Genomic DNA, 22,251 nt, shown 5'->3' with positions numbered 1-22,251 from the left:
GCCTGGGCGTGACAAGTGGGCTCAGTTCTCCTATTCTCAAAGCCTTTCAGAAGGGGAGCAGGAGGCCCAGCCCACCCACTGAGGTGCTGCCAGAGACAGCTCTTTAAAGAGCCACCTAATGACACACAAAGGGAGCCCAGCGCTGGCTGGGACTGAGGCGCTGCCCCCGCTCCCTGGAGGTCTGTGCCTCCCGCCACCCGTCAGCCAGCAGCCCCTCCAGCCAGCTGCTCCTGGGCTCTGTGCCCTGCATGCATTGCCATATTCAGTCAGTGTGTACGGAGCACCTATCCTGTGCCAGGCACTGGGCTGAGAGCGGGGGACCCAGGGGCCCACCAAACCCTTCCGACTCCTGCCCTCAATGGCTTTAAAGCCTGGTGGCCGAGGCGGTCATTAATCAATGGCCACACTTGGGCAGGAGGTACACTGGGATGGGGGCTTTAAAGGAAAGGCCACGGAGCCCTCAGAGCATGGACAGTGTGGCCAGGGAGGGCTTCCACGAGGAAGTGTCCTTGCACAGTGTGGTCAGGGAGGGCTTCCCTGAGGAAGTGTCCTTGGACAGTGTGGCCAGGGAGGGCTTCCCCGAGGAAGTGTCCTTGCACAGTGTGGTCAGGGAGGGCTTCCCTGAGGAAGTGTCCTTGGAGCAGAGGTCTGAAAACCAAGTATGAGACCTCCAGGCAGAGGGTGTAGGTGGAGGGCTCAGGCATGACAGTGGGGGGGGTCTGCTTCCAGGATCACACCATCCAGTTAGAGCCTCTCCCCTGGTGCTCTGCCTGCAGAGAGAGGCCAGGTCCCTAAATTACTTGCCTAGCATTCAAGGCCTTTCCTAGGCTCATGTCCGCCGCCAGCACCCTCTTGACTCCAGCCTCTCCCTCCAAGATGCAGCACAAATGTCGCCTCGGTGGCCTCACGCTCGTGCTCCTCCCCACCCGGCACAGACCCTGCCGGCCCGCTACGGGATGTTACAGGCTCACCTGCCCACACGGGTCATGCATACCTGGTGCCCCACGCACAGCCAAGAGTATGTGTCAAGCGCAAGAGAGCAACTGGAAACAGCCTCTGGAGATCTGGACTCCGGTCAGGGCGGGCTGGAGGCATCAGGGAGAGCTTCCTAGAGGGGCGGGCGGGACTTTGAATACCCAAGGATTTGGACGGTAGGGTGGGGAGTCCAGGGCAGCAGGGATAGAGGCTTAGAAAAGAGGTGAGCACCCAAAGACCGAGGCCCAAGCAGATCTCTAACCTTCATCCCCCAAAAAGACAAGAAGAAGAAAGAGAAGCTGAGGCTGCAAGAAGGCAGTGCCTCCGCCGAGCTCTGTGGCCGGGTGACGGTGGCAGGCGGGATGCTGTCCAAAGGCGGCAGCAGCCCCTCCTGTTCCTACGCAGTCATCGTCCACACACATCCATCTTCTGGGGCTCAGGCGCTCCCAGCCCCCAGCCCTGCCCTCGCCCCAGAAGAGCTCAGACACCAGAAGTCAGGCAGCCACCATACCACGTGGCCACGGAAGGGAACCAGGAGCCTGGAGGAGGAGCCCAAACCTGGGATACGGGTCAAGAGACACCTGAAGTGCTTCTCCAGGAAGGAGATATTGGCTGGGCTGGCACTCTCAGCAGGGACCACCCTGCAAAAAGCCCCAGAGGTGCCCCCCCCCCAGACTGGCTTCTTTGCCCTCTAGACTTCTGGCCTGGCTGAGCTCCTGGGAACACGAGTCAGCACCCCAAGCCTGAGCCTTTAAGGAAGCAACCCCTGCCCCACCCACGTTACACTGTCCTGAGAGGCTGGGAAACTCCTGGAACCTACCCTGGCCAGTCTCAGGTTTTCCGTCCTCTGCCTTTGGGCCCTGAGGAACCCCTACCCCGGCCACCTTTACAGGATGCAGCAGAGGCCAGGGCTCTTGCCCAGGAAGGCCCCTGGCGGCCCGTCCCTGGGGTCCTCAGGAGTCTAGGCCCCAAGAGCAGCCCTGGAAACAGGGTCTGGCCACCCAGGAGGAGCAGCCCACAGACCCCACAGACCATGCTGCGGCCAGCCACCCTCCCCAGGGCCACCACTGCTAGCGAGAAACAAAACAGCTTGACCTTGTGGTTCCCGCAGACAAGCAGCTTCCCGCCTCAGCTTCCCCAGTGCAGTCTCCTGAGGCTGCGGGCTCTGTGGGCATCAGGTACGGCTGGAGGTAAAGGAAGCTGCGTGCAACCATCCCCGCCTTGCTTCTGAGGGCCGAAGAGGCCCGGTCCCCATACGCACCCAGAAAGCCTTGCCTAGAATGTTCTCACCTAGAATGTCGAAACAGCAGGCTTCCCAAGACCTCAGCCTAAACCAGAGACGAAGGGGCCAAGAGGAAGCCTGGGTTCAGATGGAGGGAGAGAGATGGGCAGGGGAGAGCGGCAGAGGGGGGCTTGGACTGTCCACAATGGGCAGCGCCTCCAATGCCAGGCAAAGGGGCTGAGCATCCCCCTCTGTACCCAGAAGCTCCACGGACCCATCCGAGCACAATGGGCCTTCTGCCAGGCACTGGTAAGACAAGAGGCCGGGCAGAGGGGCTGCTCCCAGGGAGCTGGTGGACCTGGCTGAGCCCCACAAGCCTAGCTCAGCTGGGCGAGAGACGCTGCCGGGACACGTGTGGAGCAGAGCGTTCTCTCCAAAGCCTCTGAAGGTGACAAGGCCCCAGCTGGCCCCACCCCCGCGTGCAGGCCAGCCCGGCCAGAGCTGCTCCCTAGCCCTCCTCCCCACAGCCTCTGGGAGGCAGAGGCACCATGAACAGGGCCTCACAGAGCCACCTGACGGCCACACTTCCTGAGCATTTCCAGGGGCCGCAGATCAGCTCACCTCCCTCCCAGCGGTTCACTGAGCTGCGCACCAGCGTCCCCTGTCCAGAGGGGAAACTGAGGCGCAGGGTTGGGATGACTCATGTAAGACACCGGCTGGAGGCAGAATTTGAACCCAGATCTGGGTGAATCCAAAGCTGTTAACCACAAGAGCCGGAGACAGGGGGATTCTGCCTCATTCAGAACGTAGAAGCCACAAGAGAGCATCACACCCGGCTAACAACAAGAAAAAGCTGGACATTCTGCAAAACCATAACTTTTCTTCAGCCTGCTGGAGAGCGGGTGTCCCAAGGGCCAATCAGGGGAACCGAATTCCAAAGAGTAGCGCCCTGTTCAGGGAGAGTGGGAGCACAGCCAGCTTCACCTTTGGCAGAGACCGGAGGAGACGGCCTGCCAAGGCGGCGGGAGCGGTCAGAAGGAAACAGCTGCAGGGGAGGAATTCTCAGCAGCGAGGTGTGGGCCAGCCCCGGCAGTCCCAGGCACAAGGAGTCTACCCTCATAGCTGCTTCACGATGCTCCAGGAAAGCTTGGGGGTGGGGTGAGAGGATGGGGAGAACCCGGAGAGGTGCCAGGGCACAGGGCCCCCAGCCAAACGCCCAAACTCACCTTCTCAGAAATTGAGAAGAACCTGGTGAGGAAGGTGGGAGAGTTGGGGTGACTGAAGGGTGGGGGGGGTGGCAGAAGAGCCCTCCCGGGCTCCATGCTGCCTTGACTCTGCTGACTACCCTGCCGGGGGGCTCACTGAGGAGTTGTGGGCAGCACCCTTCCCTCCTCGCTCCATCCACCTACGCCCACCTCCAGCACACCTTCACCGGGCACCCACTCTGCTTGGCACAAGCACCCAGCATTCCCCACGGGCAGGGCAGAAGGGGGACAGGGCTCCAGGGTGCAGTATGTCCTCTGTAAAATGACTTCTTTCCCCCACTGGGGGGAGTCAAGGGGCTAACGGGGGCACAGACTCTTGAGGGGACGGTGTCAGAGCCCAGGCTTCCGGGCCTCAGGCCTGTGCCCTGTACCTTTCTTAAAGGGACAGACAGGCTCCAAAGACTCCCAGTGTAAAGCGGGTTGGCAGGTTTTGCCGCATCCCTCCTGAAGATCGAAGCCACGCTGGGCGGAGGAGGGAATGCTTTTCCTTTTCTCTCTTCTTTAAGAATCTTCAGACAGTCAAATTACACTGCAATATAAACGCAGAGGCAAAGCAACGCGTTCAGGGCTGGCTGGGGAGTTATTCTCGAGTTAACAAGCGAGCAGGGAGAACCCGGGAATGCGGGAGGGAGGCTGAGGGTTCGCCTCCTAGGGAGAGGCAGGCAGCTGGGTGGGCATCAAAAGGCTCAAGGGGGTGCTGCCCAAAGCCAGGGTGGGGTTGGACGAGTCTTCCCAATCTGGACCAGAAGATGGAGGTGAGGCGCTCTCATGGCGAGCACCAGGAGCCCTGGGAGCAACCTGGTAACCCTCCCGGCCTTCATTGATCCATCTAGCCAAGCTACAAGTATTTCTTGAGCACCTATTATATGCCAGGCCCTGAGGGTCCTCAGTGGATACGGAAGCAAGTGAAACAGACAAAGTCCTGCCCTCAAGGAGCCTCGGAAGAGAACACGCAGCAGAGCCTGCTTCAACCTCTCCCCACGTGAGGCCTGGACCCTGGCTGCACATCGGGCACCTCTGGCAGACACCAGGGCTGCCTGGAGCAAAGGAAAGAGCAGAGCTTTGCAATTGAACAGGCATCCACCCCGATCCTGAACCTTCATCACAAGCTGTGTGTCTATGAGCAAGTCCCTGACCTCTCTGACCCTCAGTAAGAATAACAAAAGCCAGCCTGGTGCAGTGGCTCACACCTGTAATCCCAGCACTCTGGGAGGCAAAGGTGGCCAGATTGCTTGAGTCCAAGAGTTCAGAACCAGTCCAGGGAACACGGTGAAACCCCACCTCTACTAAGAATCAAAAAAGGTAGCTGGTGTGATAGTGCCCGTCTGTAATCCCAGCTACTTGGGAGGCTGAGGTGGGAGAATCACCTGAGCCCGGGAGGTTGAGGCTGCACTGAGCCGAGATCACGCCCCTGCACTCCAGCCTGGACAGCCAAAGGGAGGCCCTATCTCAAAATAAAAAAATAAAATGACAAAAGCCGCTAACTTGTATTAAACAGTTAATATGTAGTCAGCATTATTCTCAACTTTACAAGTTCATCTAATCAATATGACAACACTGTGAGTATTTATTCCCCTTTTCAGAGGAGGAAACAGAAACACAGAGAGGTCTAGCCCTTCGCCCAGAGTCTCACACACACAGGGCTGCTGAGCGCAGCCGGGATGGCGGCCGGACGGCCTGGCTCCAAAGGCCTCACCCTCCACCACCGCACCTCGCTTAAGAAGCTGTCCCCTAGCCGTGTGCAGTGGCTCACGCCCGTAATCCCAACACTTTACAAGGCCAAGGCGGGTGGATCACTCGAGGCCAGGAGATCGAGACCAGCCCAGACAACATGGTGAAACCCCATCTCTACTTAAACAAAATTAACCAGTATGGTGGTCCGCGGCTGTAATCACAGCTACTCAGGTGGCTGAGGCACAAGAATCGCTTGAACCTGGGAGGCAGGGGTTGTGGTGAGTCAAGATTGGGCCACTACAGTCCAGTCTGGGAGACAGTGCGAGAGTCTGGCAAAAAAAAAAAAAAAGCTATCCCCAGTAGACACCCTTAGCACCCTTCCAGGTGTGCTGCTGAAATCCAGAGCCATTGCCACCTGCATCTGGCTCCGCCCACTGAGCTTCTGGTCCTTTGCTGGAGACCACCTCACATGTCCTTTCTGCAGTGAAAGCTGCAGGTCTTTTTCAGGATAAAGGGGGAGACCCACGTGCACAGGGACCCTGCCGGGAACGAGGCCCTGTGCCGCTCACCTCATACACAACTGCTCATCTCTTCCTCAGGACCCTGGCAGGCAAGATCAGCCATCTTTATTTCACAGACGTGGAAACCTAGGCTCAAGAGAGGAAGGGGATTGTCCAAAGTCAGGCAAAATGTGCGGTGTTCCGCATGCCTCTAGACGGACGGACGCTGTGGGGGACTGTGAGATGGAGGCTGGGGTGGGCTCACCGGATAGTTCCTGAGACACTCAGGAGGGGTAAAGGACCAGCTGAGTCTGAAAGAAGAGGAAATTACAAGAACTAGGAGCTGGGCACAGTGGCTCCCATCTGCAATCCCAGCACTGTAGGAGGCTGCCCAGGAGTTCGAGACCAGCCTGGGCAACAACGTGAAACCCTGTCTCTACAAAAAAATCAAAAAATTATCTGGGCACGGTGGCATGCACCTGTGCTCCCCGCTACACAGGAGGCTGCGGCCGGAGGAGCGCCTGAGCCTAGGGGGTCCACGTTGCAGTAAGCTGTGTTCATGTCACTGCACTCTAGCCTGGGGGACAGAGCAAGACCCTGGCTCAGGAAAAAAAGGAACGGTGGGCAGGATCAATCAGTCAGTCAGTAAGCACTGCTGCTGAGTGGCTTTCATAAGCAACCCGAGTATAAGCATGCAGCCTCCCTCTCTTTGTTCCATAAATTCCATCCCTCCCTCAAGGCCAGTACCGAAAGCACTTAGTCTTCTTTCCATCTGTCCACTTCCTGCCTAGATACATTTTTAGGTCCAAAGCCAGTACTGCCACCTCCTTCAAGAAGCCAGCCCTGATTGCCCCAGTATCCCTTGGAGCACCCTACACCTGTAGTCTGGCTGGGGACTAGAGCAGACTTAAGGGGGAGAACTGCCCCCATGCCACACAAGTTGAAGGGCGGTCAGGTGCAGGAGCAGAGATGGGGGGTGGGGGCGAGGAGCCCTGCCTGGAGGATAACAAGGCACCCTACCCTGCAGAGCTCAGGCAGGCGCCAGTGGCACCACTGGCAGCAAAGCTAGCATGATGGATGGCACCATTCAGGAAGAAATAAATTCAGAGGCTCGTGTGCCAGGTGAACTGGGGGGTGTATCCATCTTACAGATGCTTAATGAGTGTGCTAGCCGCAGCGCATGGCAGCACATGTATCTGCCTCCCACCCCTCTCCAGCTCCTTGGGCTCCAGAGACCACCCCCTACTCCCAGGGATGGAGGGTGCTGAAAGGGGTCAGAGACCAGCTGGCCTAGACCAAAACCCCATTGGACAGATGGGAAAATTTAGGCCAGGAGAGGGCAGGGACTTACCCACAGTCACACAGGAATCAGCTACGAAACCTCGACCAGAATGCAGGCCCCTATGCCTGGCCCACGGACCTCTCCGTCGGGACCTCTTCACACCCTCCCTGACTTTAGCTCTGCTGAGTCTGCTAAGAAGAATACCTGACCACCCCAGGACTGCTTCCTCCAGTGCTCCGATCCTCTGTCCCTTGGTCCCCTGCCCACACCTAGCAGGGGGCCATATCTTCTCCTCCTTCTCCTCTCCCCAGGCAACACAGCCAGGGCTTGGGAGCAGTTCTGGTAGCACTGAACAGATGAGGGGGCATTGCAAGTCTTCTGGAGTGCAGACCGGTCCTGCGGGTGGGGTGGGTGCCATCTTAATGAACAGAGAAGATCCATCACGCTCAGCTGGGCATGCCCAGAGTCTCTTCCCTGGGACCAGGCCTCCAGGTTTCCCGCAGACGGGTCAATCACTCCCCGTGCAAGCTGTTCATTACTTTTGCTGTAACCTCTCACTGCCTAGAAGAGCAGAGGTCAGGCTGGCCCTGTCTGCGTCAGAATGCCCGCCAGTTCTCAGGCTGGGCTTCTACAAGCTGCCGAGTGTGCAGGCTCAGAACAGAGCCCTCAGTCAAACTAACGAGACACCGACCTGCCTGCGAGAGAGCAGCGGGAGCCTGGGGGAGGGGAGTGGGAGAAGGGCCAGAGCAGGAGGCGGCACCAAGGCAGAGCCAGGCGGGCCCCCACCTCCAGCATCTCCCCACGGCTGTCACCACGCCTGAAATGTCACCATTAAACGGAAACATCGTTCCACTGGGGTTCGGAGGCATTAAAGTCTCTTATTAAAGTGAAACTATCCCAGAGAGAATCACACCCTCAGTCATTACCCTCCTCCACACGTCAGCGGAGGGCGGAGGCGGGAGGAGGAGGGTGGGTGGGTGGTACCACGCGTGCACTGTGCTCCAGACAGCAGTGGCCATGCCAAGGCTCAGGGGTCAGGTGCTGGCCGGAGGGCGCACAGCCAGTGAGCGGCAGAGCCAAGATCTGAACCCCGGTGCCGCAGAGCCCAAAGCCAACCTTTCTCCTTCCACGTGACTCTAAACAGGGACTCTGGTTGCCCCTTTGAGGCACCTTCTCCAGCAGGCTAAGAGGCTGGCCAGACCAGCTGGCCCAAAGGGCCTCAGAGCCGCCACTGCTGGGCCCCTGGGGGTGTGAACCTCAGGACTGGAAACCTTCTCGGTACCACACTCTCTGAGCTGGTCCTGAGGGCAGTGCCTTCACCCCACACTCTGACTATGCCATCGGACTCCTCTCCTTGGGCCACCAGAGTTTGCCAGTGGGCAAAGGAATGGTCTTTGGAGTCAGATGACCCAAACTCTAATCATGTCTCTCAACGGCCCCGAGTCAGTTTCCCCGTCTATAAAATGGGAAGAGAATCACCCACCTTACAGCATCACTGCAGGGATTCCATGAGAGAGAGTCTGGAAGGAGCCCAGCGCAGAGGCTGGCTCAGGGTTGCCCTCAGGGTAGCCTCTGCGCACGGCCAACCCCTCTGACGCCCCGCGGAGCCTCGCCCGCCAGGGAAGGCCCAGCAACCCTGAGGTGGCCCCAGCACAGTGGGTCGGACCAGGACAACATGGGAAGAGCGACACGTGGAGGAAAGGCGGCCCTGCGCATCCTCCCCGCAACCCTGCTCCCGGAAGAGCTCGTGGACCCGTTTCAGCCAAACTTCATTTTTCCCTTTTCTTTCCTTTACTGGGGGGCAGTGATGGGGAGAGACAGAGGTTTGCTTCGTTGCCCGGGCTGGTCTTGAACTCCGGGCTTCAAGCAATCCTCCCGCGTTAGCGTCTCGAAGTGCTGGGATTACAGGTAAGAGCCACGGCGTCTGGCCCCCAGCCCAATTTCTTTCTTCTTTCTCTTTCTTTCTTCTTTCTTTTTCTTTTCTTTCTTTCCTTCTCTCTCTTTTCTCTTTCCTTCTTTCTCTCTTTTCTTTTTTTCTTTCTCTTTCTTTCTCTTTCTTTCCTCCTTTCTTTTCTTCCTTTCTTCCTTCCCTTCTCTCTTTTTTTGGAGTCTCACTCTGTCTCCCAGGCTGGAGGGCATCCGCCTCCCGGGTTCCAGCGATTCTCCTGCCTCAGCCTCCCGAGTACCTAAGAATATACGCCGGTGCCACCATGCCCAGCTGATTTTTGTATTTTTTAGTAGGGGCGGCATTGCACCTTGTTAGCCAGGCTGGTCTTGAACTTCTGACCTCAGGTGATCCACCTGCCTCGGCCTCCCAAAGTGCTGGGATTACGGGCGTGAGCCACTGCACCCGGCTCCCTAGCCTCATTTTTGTGGGGTGTCTAGAGAGAGGTCTGAGCCCAGCATCACCTGCCTGCTCCACTCCAGGCTATTCTAAGGCCTCGTCTTCATCCCAGCCACCGGAAAAACTGTCAGGAAACAAGCCCAACGCCATCCCCCAGGTGGGACCCAGTGGGTACCAGCACCTCCCCCGGCAGCCCCAGCTCCAGGCCTTAAACCTGCCCGAAGCTCTTCCCTGGTTTCGTTGCCTCAGCCCCTCACAGCCCAGAGTCTCCACAGCACAGCGCGTCTGGGTCTCTAACTCCTGACCTCCTTTCTCCAAAGCCACCATGTGGGCCACACCGTGGACTCTTCTTAGGAATGTGTTGTCCCCTCCGCCCACTCCCATGGCTGCTACGTGGACCGCTCCCCGCTGCCCGGTGAAGCCACACCAGCCACCAGACCACCTTCCAATCCAACCCAGCCCTCCAGCCCTGCCCAAGGGTTTATCCTGACACGGGGCGCAGGAGTCAGTTATTGGCCATAAGGTGAGTCAATCATCTTTTCTCTGCCAATAAGCTGACGGCTGGGGGGCGTGTCCGGAGAGGCCGGTGGGAGGCAGGAGGAGGCTGAACCGGCCTTTGTGGACGGCCACGTGGGGTAGGCCAGCTCTCTCAAAGGGAATCCTCCCAGCGGCTCTCAGGGCAGGGGCGTGTGCGGGGGCGGCGGCGACAGCACCTTACACGTAGAGAAAGTGAGCCCGTGAAGTGAAGACGCGTGGATTCGAACCTGGGTCTCGCCCCACGGCTCCCCGACATCCTCCCCAGGGGCTGAGTGAGCACAAGCCCTGGAGTCACAGCAGGGGCCGCGTCCCGGATGTGCCCCCGAGACAGCCTTGCCGGTGACCCCTTCCTCACTGCCCTCGGTATCCAGCCCTGAGCTGGGCCCACCCCAGAGTCAGAGGACACCTGCCGCCCTCCCACGAGGCCGCCTCCCGCTCTCCTCCCTCCCTGACTCTCACTAGCAAATGAGTAAGAAGAACAGCATTACGGTTTGGCTACAGGAGAAGCAGAATTAGCAGGATTAAATATAAATAACTATTAAAAGTGCCTTATAATTAAATTCATTTTCCAGTTATTTGTTTTACACACAGCCGCCCACACGCGTGCACACACACACGCGCCCGGTCCCCAGCTCCACGCGGAGCAGGTGTCAGGGCCCCCAGCTGCGAACCAGCCTCCGCCCTGCTGTCGCCTCTTCCTGGGAGTTCCGGCGGCGCCTGCCTGCTTCTCCCCACGTCTCTCTCCTGCCTCCGGGGCCTGCTTCTGGTCCATCCACCCAACCCCTTTCAGAAGAATGGATGCCAGCAATTATGGCTGCAGCTGTCCCCCTGTGCCGAGCCTACCGAGAGCCAGCCACTTCACACCTGCACCTCCTTCTTTCCCCCCAAAGATATTTTTTCACTCAATAGATATTTGGTTAAGTGCCAAGTACTTCAGATAGATCTTCTCATTTAAACCACAAAATGGCATTTATTCCACCACCAAATAAGTATTACGTGAGCCGCTACTATGTGCCAGGACTTGGTAAGTGCCAATGGGACTGGAGCCTCTGCCTGTGGAGTTTACACTGAAGGGACCCCAGAGTGAGAGTTGGGGCCAGTCCAGTTGGAAAGATGCAGCTGCCCCCTCTGAGTTGGGGCGAGGAGGAGTCAGGCAGGACAGGGCGGCGTGGAAGGTATTCCAAGGACTGTAACCTGCTTGAGGGCCTGAGCATGTACCATGTCTCTGTGTCCGGGGTGGGGCGCAGAGTGGGCACATCACTGGTGACGGTCAACTTATGCGGACCTCAGCCAGGTGTGAGCCCAAGTGCGAATCTCTGTCTTTACTCCTGTTATGCTCTCAAGAGGTCCTTCTCCCATCCAGGCCTCAGCTTTCTTCTCTGTAAAATGGGAGTCAATCCAACCCTGTCTACCAAAAGTAAGGGAGGGATCCTTGCAGGGTGTCTTGACCCGTGGCTGGCACATGCTAAGTCCTCAGCAAGGCTGGCTGCATTTAGTATTAATGCCTTTACCACCATGACTATCGCTCCTACTGCCACCCACCTCGCCCGTGGGGTCCATGAGTCACAGGTGTGAGACGTTTAGAATACTGGAAAGCTTCACAGAGATGGGAGTGAGCATAAGACCTGTGATAGTGGGGCGCAATGCCCTGGGAAGAACATGGTGAAAGTCTACGGGGTAAGAGAGACCCAGAGAAAGAGCACCTCCAGCCGATCCCTGGAGGGCTTCCCGGAAGAGGGAGAAGTGCTTCAGGCCTTTCCATCCCAGCCTTCCCTCCTCTGATCACTTGGCCTGATCTTCAGTCCCTTCACGCTAGCCCCAGGGCCTAAACTGTAGGAGAAGGGGCACTTCAAATGCTTTTGCCTTTGAATCTAGCCATTCAAGTGGCCCCACTGCCTCCTAATCTCTGGGAGAAGTCAGGGAAGATCTCACCCTTCTACCAGGTCAGACAGCTGGATTTTGACCTTTAGATGAACAAGACCTGGGCCAATAGCAAGGTAAGGCCGTGGTCCTAAGTGGTGGACGTGAGGCCACCTGCATTTCCTAAGTCCACGCTGTGTGCCGGGTGCTTTGCTCCATCGTCTCACCAAGCCCAGCAGCTGCCCTCTCACATGTGACCATGCCTCCTTCTTCAGAGGAGGTGACTCAAAACCCAGAGAGTCAGCTGTGTCTTGCCCAAGGCCACAACACCTGCAAGGGGCAGGGCTGGGGACAGAACTGGGATCGACATGATCCCAAGTCCTTTCCTTACCCCACGCTGTGCCTGTGCCAGGAAAATGCTGCTGGGGTTCATAAGGCCAAGGAGATAGAGTCCCTGGAAAGTGTGGGCACTGCCTGCCCCAGCCCCTCTCACCCTCCCACTGTCGCCCCAAGGCGGACTGCCCACCCCGTTGGCTCCCCGCAGAGCCGCACCACTCGGCCAGCCCCGGGAGCCTAACAGTAAAGACTTTTGTCCTAAAAGTAGGCAGCTGAGCTAATGAGCAGAGGCTTTCTCCTTTCCTGAGCGAAGACATTATTTCATTAGCCAAAGCCAAACACAGCCGCGTGGTGGCCGGCAAACCCGCTCAGGCAGCTGGCAAAAGCAACACAAATCGTTGGGCAGCAAGAGGCCTTCTCCATCCCGGCCTCCCCACGGGGCTCTGGGGCTCTGTCCCATCTTTTTGATAAATGCCAAGGAAAAGAAAGGAGCCTGTGCGTTGGATGGAAAGATTACAGGGTGGACGATAAGGCCCAAAGGCCCCGTAGACAGCCACAGCCTGTTATCACTTCCAGATGGAATCAGCCGACCCCAGGTGAGGGAGGGAGGGAGGGTGGGAGAGGTAGGGACCGGGATTCCGATACCAGAGGAGACTGCAGCACTGGAGAGCAGAGGGGAGTCCCACTGTGTCCCTGTGCTGGTCAACCTTCCCATGTGCCCGCAAGACAGAGACCAGCCCCTCCTGGGGCACTGCAGAGCTTCCCAGGCTGATTGCCGCCAGCTGCTCTGAGCCCGTTGGACGGACTTCTCACCATCACCCCCACACAGGCCAGCTTCATTCCAGCCCCTCTTCCGCGACCAGTTTCCCCTGCTTTTCTGCCTCTCCAGGCTTGGTGCCACTTCCTCCAAGCAGCCTTCCTGACTGCTCCATCCTGCAGGCACCCGCTTTGTCTCACATCTCTCAAGGACTTCTCACGGACACCACAGAATCAAGTGCATGGTACTGTCATATTTGCCATGCCCGGCTCTCTCGCTGTTGTTCTGGCTGTGGCTACAGTTTGGTGGGTCCCACGTGCTGGAGAGAACAGAGACCCACCTGCCTCCAACTCTCCTCCATCACCGATCCTGGTATAGAGGCAGACACACAGTAGGCGCCTGCCCAGTGTTTGTTGACTGAACGCTAGGAAGTCCTTCTAAAGCCTCCTTGTGATGCAATAGACAGTTCAGAGACCAGGGCTGTAGTTCAGCTCTAAAGCTAAGCTTCTGTGGGCCCTTGGATAAGTCACTGGCATGCTCTTGGCCTTGGCATCTGGCTGTGGAAGCGGGGCTTGGGGCAGAGTGACCTGTGGAGGCTGCGGAGGAGCCGCTGTGGGCTGGGCTGAGCCGGGCGCTGTTCGTGGTGCTGAATCTGGGAGCGGCCCTCCCTGGGGCTGGTGGGCACAAAAGATGAACATCGCCATGGAGACAGAAGACTGGGGGTAGTGGGAGGGACGCAGGGTGCAGCTGAAAGAGAGTTTATTTGGATTGCTGTTTGTGGGCACTGCCAAGGACTCAGCATGGGGCCGCTCGCTCAGTCTGGTGGAGGAGGGTCAGCCTCAGCCATCAGGAAACCAACGGCCAAAGACACAAAGCCGTATTGAGAACACGGTCTGAGGGAGGAGGGGCCGGGAGGCACACACACACCAAGTGTGCACACACAATGTTTACCTAAACAATGTATGGCAGAGCCTTGCAGGTGTGAAGCTGGCAACCCAGAGTGCCCTCCTGGGCATCACCACTCACCCAAAGAAGGAGGGCACCCCTGTGCACCCATTTAACAGAGGGAAAAAGTGAGGTTCAGCTTCTGGGTCCTTCCCACTTCCAGTGTGTGAGAAACTACTGCCCAGTCTCCTCCTTCTCCAAACCGTGCCACGTGCCTGTCTTCATCAGAGACGAGACAAAGAAAGCATTTGTTGTGGAAAAGCAGGAAACAGGCCCAGAGCTGGGAGAGGGAGTGGGAGCAGGGATGGGGAAGAAAAGGAGGAAGAGGGAAGAGGAAGATTGGAAAGAGTGGGGAGGAAGGAAGAGAGGGAGGAGGAGAGAGAGGATGGGAAAGAGGAAGGGAGGAAGGGAGTGGGGGAAGGGGAAGGCAAGATGTGGGGAAGGAAGAGAGGGAGGGAGGGAGGGAGGGAGGAAAGAAAGATTCCCCCATTCTTGAGGAGCAGATCTTGGCAGAACCCTGTGCTGGCCCAGCCACCGTCCGCTTCTGAATAATTTCTCCAGCAGAAACTCCATAATTATGGGTAATAACAATCATTCTGATTTGTATGTATTGAACACCTTTCAGCCCCAGATCTCCAAGTGCTTTGCCAACATTAATTAATTCATTAGGCATGCCCGCCTCCCGGGGACAGGGCGACGGGACACTCCACCCAGCTCAGCACAGCTGCCTCTGGAGTGGGCTTCGGGTGGCAGTCCCAGCCTAGGCTGTGCTGGGGGTTCTGGGGTGGGGCTCTGAGGAGGAAGAGCCTGCAGAGTGGCCCCTCCAGCCCCAGGCCCTGCCTCTGGCAACCTCCTCAGAAGTCAGGGCTGCCCGTTGTGCCCCACACTGCAGCCTCCCTGCCCTGGCCTGTCAGAGGGCCACGGTGAGGGGAGGTCCAGTAGGCAGAAGATGGCCCAGCCCTGCTGTGCCCTTAGTCACTGAAGACCCTGGGAAATTCACAGGCTTTCATGAAACTCAGTGCCTTTGCCTATAAGATGGGCCCTGGTGGTCTCTAGCTCCCAAGGTTGTTGTGAAGCTGGGAGCAGGTGATGCAGGTGAGACGCTTGTTGACTTATCCGGGGACTGTGCACACAAAAGGCATGGCTTCTCCTGCCAGCCATGTCTGTAGGGAAGGGCAGGCCACAGATGGATGCGCAAGTCCCTTGAGGCCAAGGCCCTCCTTCTAGGACCAGACTGGAGCACAGCCAGGTCCCACTCAGTTCCCTTTGGGAGCGAGGCAACGCCCCTTACTCCAAAAGGCTCTCCATCCTCTGCCCCTGCCCACCCCAGACCTGGCCCCATGTTGGCCTGGGGAAGGGAGGTGGCCCCAGGGATCTGATGGGGAAGGAGGAAGCTCTGGGCCAGAGTCTTACTCTGAAGAGGGAGCTCTGGGGTCAGCAGCTTTTAGCGCTAAAGGCAAACAGGAAGTCCCCTCTTCCAGGCCCTCGTGGCAGAAATGAGGAAACTGAGGCATGGGTGCAGCACAGGCTCTGGAGTCAGACCTGGGATTGAATCCTGGGACCAGCACTGACCTGTGCTGTCACCTTGGGCAGGTCACCATCGCCCTGAGCCCCCATGTCTTTATCTGTAAAATGAAGTAATACACTGGCTAACGTGAGTAGGGTGGTGGGCACAGTGCCGCCCGCGCTGTCGGGGCTTATGAAACAGCTGCCATCGTCGCTGATGTTACAGTCACACTTTGTGGTGAACATCTTCCCAAGGTCACAAGGAAAACTCCGTAACAGGACCCCTGGCTGCATTTCAGGTATGTCCTGGGCATCTACTGTGTGCCGGACTTCTGCGGCCACCTCCAGCTCCTCACCTTTGTCGGGGCCCCGCCCCACCGGCTGCCTCCCTATCTGCCCCGCGCTCCTCCCTCCTTCCCGACGCACACATCTCCCCTTGCTGTGTGCTCCTTACTCCCCCCAGCAAAGCTAAATTCCCTTTCAATCTTCCAAAGCCTGATCCAGCCCAATGTGGTTTAACATTTAACTGCTCCCAAGTTCTTCTTCATCCTGACTCCTCGGTGGGAGCAGGGTCTCCACCCCATTCTGTCTGGACAGTGTGGCCCAGCAAAGGCTTGCGGGCGGGAAGTGGTGGGGGCCGGGGTATTGGGGCCGGGCTAGGGCAGGGCTGGAGAGGCAAAGCCTCAGCGACAGAGAGCCCAGGCTCGGCCCTGCCCCACCCAGCCCACTTTCTTTTTTTTTTTTTTGCTTTTTTTGAGACAGAGTTTTGCTCTTCTTACCCAGGCTGGAGTGCAATGGCATGATCTCAGCTCACCGCAACCTCCGCCTCCTGGGTTCAGGCAATTCTCTTGCCTCAGCCTCCCGAGTAGCTGGGATTACAGGCACGTGCCACCATGCCCAGCTAATTTTTGTATTTTTAGTAGAGACAGGGTTTCACCATGTTGACTAGGTGGTCTCGATCTCTTGACCTCGTGATCCACCCGCCTCGGCCTCGCACCCAGCCCACTTTCTTTCCTGATCTCCGCATCCCTCCTCGTGTGACTGCAGCAAATGACCCATGACACTTGGACAATGCTTTACAGTCATGGAGCCCGTAACTCTCATTACAGTCCAGGAGGAAGACTGGGTCCCAAAGTCTCGGTCATTTTGACACCCACAGTCAAAAGCACGTCCACACACAGAGCACTGACAGAATGACACAATCAAGCATGCATTCTCAGACCTATACACACCAAAACACAGTGACACACTCACAAATGTGCTCACACACGGTTTCACAGTACACTCACCGACATACAGCGACACACACACATACTCCTGCGTACAAGGTACCGTAAACATACACACACATGCCATCAAGGGAGGGCCGGGCCGGAGGCGGGAGCCCAGGCTCAGCAGCCCTGGCTGGTGACAGAGTGAACGTGACCATTTCCCCGCATCTGGTGTCTCACAGTCTGGCCTTCAATTACTTCTGCACATTTTCCTCACAGTGTTAAGAACATCATCGACACGCTAACTTGAAAGACGATTGCAAAGGTGTCACTTAGGAGAACGTGCTCAGGGGAATGACCCTGTACCCCCATGCCACCCACTCCGCCTCCCCAGAGGGCACTGAACGTCCCCACGTATGTGCACCCCCATACTCCACTGCCCCCCAGTGCCAATGTGCCCCACTTCACACACACACTCATCCCTCAGGGACGCGTTGGAACTCAGCCCCGGGGAAGCGCCCCCACCTCTGCTGGGCAGGTTTCCCACACATCCCTCCAGGGGCACCAGGAAATGAAGCCCACACCTGGGAAGGACCCACAGTCCTTGGGCAAGGCTACAGGCTGGAGGTCCTAACCGGCCCCCTTCCTTGGCCAAGCCACCCTGCCTTCCCCTCCCCACCAGTGTCCCTGATTCAAAGGCCACCTCCTCCCGGAGGCCTCTCCAGCTCCTCAGGGATCATCTTGGTTTGACATTGTAGACTCTGATGTCTCTGAGACGGGATTCCTTGGGCAATCTGCCAAAGGAGCCAAGGCTATGCTCTGACAGGACAGAGTATTTGATTCCCCAGAACAAGAGTGGCCAGGGCTGGACTCGTCAGGCGCTGACCATGCACAGGGGCTGCTGACTCTAGCATCCTCTGGGGGTTCCACTCAGCCAGAGAAATACTAAGGTGGCTGTGGGGCGCCACAGAGGCAGAGGCTGGGCCCCCACAGACTCAGAGGGATCCCCTTTCATCTTGGTGCCTCAGTTCCTTCACTGGTCGATGGGGATACCACGAAGACCAAGTCGAGGTGTCTTTTAATCTAAAATATCAATACCACGTAGATGTCAAGGGCTCACGGCTTTTCCTTGCAGAGTTCTATTCCCTCCATGGATCAGGAACCTCAGAAATGTCACTTCAAGTCTCCAGAGAGGAGGAGACAGGGTGTGGGGACAGGGCAAAGAGAGCCAGCCGGGGCAGGGTGTCGCCGTAAAGGACAGATGGAAGAGGAGGAGGAGGAGGCACCACAGGCCACCTAGCTTACGCACGCGCTGGCTGGAACAACCCCGAGCGGGGGCTCAGTCCCGTACCCCGGCCCAGGCGCCAGGCACGGGCCCCCCACAAGGAGCCCAACCTCCGGCTCGTTAGCCCCAGACCTGCTAGTCAATCACCAGGGGCTGCCTTTCCCTGCCCCGGCTGTGTCAGGCCATAATAATATATGAAGAACACTCATTTATTTGCCAACTTCCCACTCAGGAAAAGATATATGACACCGTAGGACTGGATTTATCCTGACACCCAGCTTTCAGCAAAGTGAGGCTAATTTAAACATTTAAGTCAATGGCTCGCCCCTCCCTCGCCTCCCGATTCTTTTTTTTTTTTAATGGTGGGAAGGCGAAGGCTGGGAGGAAGGTAGAAAACGACAAGCCTGCATGGTTAGAGGCTTAGACGCAAGGAGAGGAAAAGGGGTCTTAGCCGGGTTCCCTTCCGGCCTCCCCCCCACCGTGCCTCTTGGCCGGTCTCTGAAATAAAACCAATGCAACAAGTTGGTACAGAAGGCGGCGCTGCACTGGAGGTTGGAGTCCAGCTTCACCCCTCACTGACTGTGCACCCCTCGGCCAGCACTCTCCATCCGCGGGCCTCCGTCTTCTTGTCTGTAAAGGATACAGCGAACTAGTCTCTGTCCCATCCTCTCCAGCTCCCAAAGCCAAGCTCACTTGACCTCTCCTGGGTATTTCCTGTGGCCCATCTGCACGCTCTGAGAGGAGAATGGCCAAGCCACCCACCCTTGTGGGGAGAGACAGCTGCATCTGGGGCAGTTCAGACCCAGCAGGGACAGTCAGGGTGTGCTTCGTGGAGGAGGCGAGGCTTGAGTTTGGGCCAAGGCGGGCAGCCAAGGCTTGTATTCTTGGTGAGCGCATTCTCTGGAGTTAGATGTCTGGGCTCAAACCCCTGCTTTCCCCTGTACTCTGTGATGCTGGCGAGCTGCTTACAGTCACTGTGCCTCAGTTTCCTCATCTGAAAAACGATGAGGCTGCCTACTATATGGGGGTCTTGGGAGGAGCAGATGGCGGCCTATCTAGGAAAAGCCTCTCACACCATGCTCAGCAGAGGAAGCTCTACAGCAATGACAGTATCGCCATCGTCAGGGAGGGGCAGGAAAGGGAAATAGTTGGGTGAGGCCCTGAATTTCCCCAGGGCTATCCCCATTTCAGCCTGAGCCTGTCTGAGGTGTTCCAGGGTGGAGTCTGCCCTGCTCAGCCCACAGGGAGCCCACCAGGCCCCTAACAGAGGGAGTCTCTGAGAGCAAACCACCCCACTCTCCCTGAATAAGGAGTAAAATCAGGGCCTTCGCTGAAGACCCGGAAAGCAGCAGGGCAGGCAGGTAAGTAGCAGGCACCCGCGGGTGGGCATGTGACCTCTGCAGGTTAAATGCCCACGTGTGCAGCCACCACACACGCGCGCACCCATACGCCACCTCGCACGTAGCTTCCGCTCACTTCACTGGCCTCTGGCTTGAGGTTACAAGCCCCCCTGCAGCCCCCAGCACCCTTGGGCCTGAGAGTGACCTGGCAGGGAGGAGAGGTGTGGACTGGACAGCCCTTCCCAGATGGAAGGCTGGAGGGCAGCTGGGAGGAGGAGGCCAGGGCCGGCCTGCTAACTCCCCAACTGCCAGAGCCAACTCCGTCCAAGGGGGCCTGAGGCAGCAGGCTGTGGGCAAGTGTCTCTAAGAGCCTCAGTTTCCCCACCTGAAAAAATGGAGCCAATTACACTGACCTCACAAGGTGGCTGTCAACAGTAAGTGAAGCTGTATATCAAAGCACCAGGCCCAGTGCCCGGCACGCCACAGCTGCTCGGCCAGCATCCCCGTCACCCCAATGCCCCTTCCCCTAACTTCAGAGGTACAGGGGAGCTGAAAAAGGATGATTCGTCTCATGCCCAGCTGAGAAAGGAAAACACGGGACAGTGATGGACTGCAGCTGGCGACTGGAGAGAAAGATGCCAGTTTATATGGGGCATCTGCCTCTCCATAAACCTTGCTCTAAATGAGTGTCCTATCAAAGCATGTTGATTGGGAACACAGTCGTTTTAATGAAACAGTCCCTGTGTTATTTTTTAAAGTCATAACTGAACAAACATGCTGAGCTCTCTGCCCTGGCCACAGCCATGGGAAGCCTGGCATCTGAGCCACACCCATATCCAGGGCCCTACTGCTCACCTGGTGCCAGCCATGGCCTACCCCCGGAGGGGGCGTGGCCTAGAAATAAACTGCCAGGTCTCAGAGCCCCAGCCACTTGCCTCCCCAGGGGGCCTGGGTGACAATTCTAAGGAGGCAGCCTTTTTTTTTTTTTTCCTCCTTAAAAGAGCATGAGGCGGTGACTCATGCCTGCTTTCCTGCAGCAGCCGTGTTTCTGGCTGTCATTCCACACACCTGATGACTCCCTCCTCCGTGGTGAAGGTGTCGGGGTGCCTGCCGGGGCTGGGGAGGGAGGGGAACATCTAACAGCCCAGGCTGGATATGGAGAGGCTCAAGGAGGTGGGAGACCAGGGGGCCTCTGGAGCGAGCCCAGCCACTAAGGGTGTCCAGGGTCCCGTCCCCCAGCCCCACGAGGCTTCGGTCCCTGTCTGCAAAAGCAGGGGCTGAACCAGAAACAGGGGTTACAAACTGAGCAGCAGAATGTTTCGTTTGGCCAGCTCAGTGGTTTTTTTAAAGACGAGAATCAGTTGCCAACTTTGGCAAATGACATAGAAATCTGGATTTCTGGTTTCTCCTGGAAAAGTTGAATCTGGCCACACAGGGCCTGCATTTATTTGCACGTGGTAGCAGTCGGCTGGGGCTGACGGCTGGCTCTCCAGCTCCCCACGGTCCTTACCGACCTGCTTTGCTCATTTCCAACCCCTGCCTGGCCCCTGGGGCATCGGAGTTTGAGACCCCTGGGCTAGCCGCTCACTGGGAGCCAGCCCCCAGTTCTGAGGTTCCAAATCTCTAAATCTGTGCTGAGGCCCCTGTGAGCTTCTTGGGGCTGGAGGAATTGGGGCGTAGGAGAAGGAATTAGTGAGTACATCCTGGGTGCCGGGAAAGGAGGCGAGGGTAACGGGACTCAATGACCTGTCAAGCACCCCCATACCTCTTCCCTGCCCCAGGGGCCTTCGCTGCAATACTGGGACCAAATTAGGAATACAACGTGAAACATACAAATCACAGAAATTTGGTAAAAAGTTTTACTTTGTTGTGATTGTTAATAAGTATCCTCTTTTTTTGTTTTTTGTTTGTTTGTTTTGTTGGTTTTTTTTTTTTTTTTTTTTTTTTGAGACGGAGTTTCGCTCTTGTTACCCAGGCTGGAGTGCCATGGCGCGATCTCGGCTCACCGCAACCTCCGCCTCCCAGGTTCAGGCAATTCTCCTGCCTCAGCCTCCTGAGTAGCTGGGATTACAGGCACGTGCCACCACGCCCAGCTAATTTTTCGTATTTTTAGTAGAGACGGGGTTTCACCATGTTGACCAGGATGGTCTCCATCTCTTGATCTCGTGATCCACCCGCCTCGGCCTCCCAAAGTGCTGGGATTACAGGCTTGAGCCACCGCGCCCGGCCTGTTGGTTTGTTTTTTGAGACAGGGTCTCACTCCGTCACCCAGGCTGGAGTGCAGTGGCCTGACCTCAGCTCGCTGCAAACTTTGCCTCCCGGGATCAGGTGATTCTCTCACCTCAGCCTCCCGAGTAGCTGAGACTACAGGTGCACACCACCATGCCTGGCTAATTTTTATTCATTTATTTATTTATTTATTTATTTATTTATTTATTTATTTATTTTTCTAGTAGAGATGGGGTTCCACCATGTTGCCCAGGCTGGTGTCGAACTGCTGAGCTCAAGTAATCCACCTGCCTCCCAGAGTGCTGGGATTACAGGCGTGAGATTACACCGTACCTGGCCCACGTATCCATTTTTAATTCACACCATTCTATTAAACCAAAAATTCGTTGCAGTGCATTGGGTGGGGCAATGCAGGGACCACCACCAAACTGTGAACACAATGAACAAGGAGGCCACAGCAGCCCAGTCACAGGCACAGGACCACTCTCGACCAAAGGCTGTCCTCACGGTCCTCCTGATGGCACAGGAGCTGGGACGGACACTCTTGGTTTCATATTTAGGAACATAACCACCAGTGTAAAGGGCTGAGCTGTAATTGTTCAGATACGCGTAACGGGCTAAAGGACTTTTTCCTCCGTGACGTGACTGTGCTCCTTTGAGTTAAGACATCTAGACTACAAATGCCATTAATCTGGTCCAGGTCAGGTACAGGACATTCCAGGTAAATCATCTTCCACCGTAACTAAGTGCTCGGAGGAGAGATTCCGACAGGAGCTCCAGAAGAAAGAGCCCCAAGGGCCGCAGAGTCAAGGCAGCTTCTCAGCTTCAGGGACACGGAGTGGAGTCCCCTCCCTAGGTGCCTGTCGCCCCTTTGCCCACAGGTCCCCTCTCCAGGGGAGTGGCATCAGAAGAGATGACCCAAAGGGGCTCACTAAGGCCCTGCCACATGCCCAGCCCCTGGAGCCTCCATCCCCGGCACGTAG

General features: G+C 57.1%; 1 protein-coding gene across 8 annotated transcripts in view; it reads right to left on the bottom strand.

Annotated features, from left to right (window-relative positions):
• LINGO1 (leucine rich repeat and Ig domain containing 1) overlaps window positions 1-22,251 on the bottom strand; it is a 216,317-nt gene that overhangs the window by 133,463 nt on the left and 60,603 nt on the right. For 2 of the 8 annotated variants that reach the window (XM_074392595.1, XM_074392599.1), the window contains exon 1: window positions 3,834-3,991. The exons of the other annotated variants lie outside the window; for them this stretch is intronic. The gene's annotated coding sequence lies outside the window, so the exon portion shown is untranslated. Of the gene's footprint in view, window positions 1-3,833; window positions 3,992-22,251 lie in introns of those variants that run through there. 8 annotated transcript variants of the gene reach the window in all.

The sequence above is a fragment of the Saimiri boliviensis genome, chromosome 2, assembly GCF_048565385.1.
Source record: "Saimiri boliviensis isolate mSaiBol1 chromosome 2, mSaiBol1.pri, whole genome shotgun sequence".
NCBI lineage: Eukaryota > Metazoa > Chordata > Mammalia > Primates > Cebidae > Saimiri > Saimiri boliviensis.
Note: the sequence above shows the minus strand (reverse complement) of the source record. Positions and strands in the feature narration are given on the sequence as shown.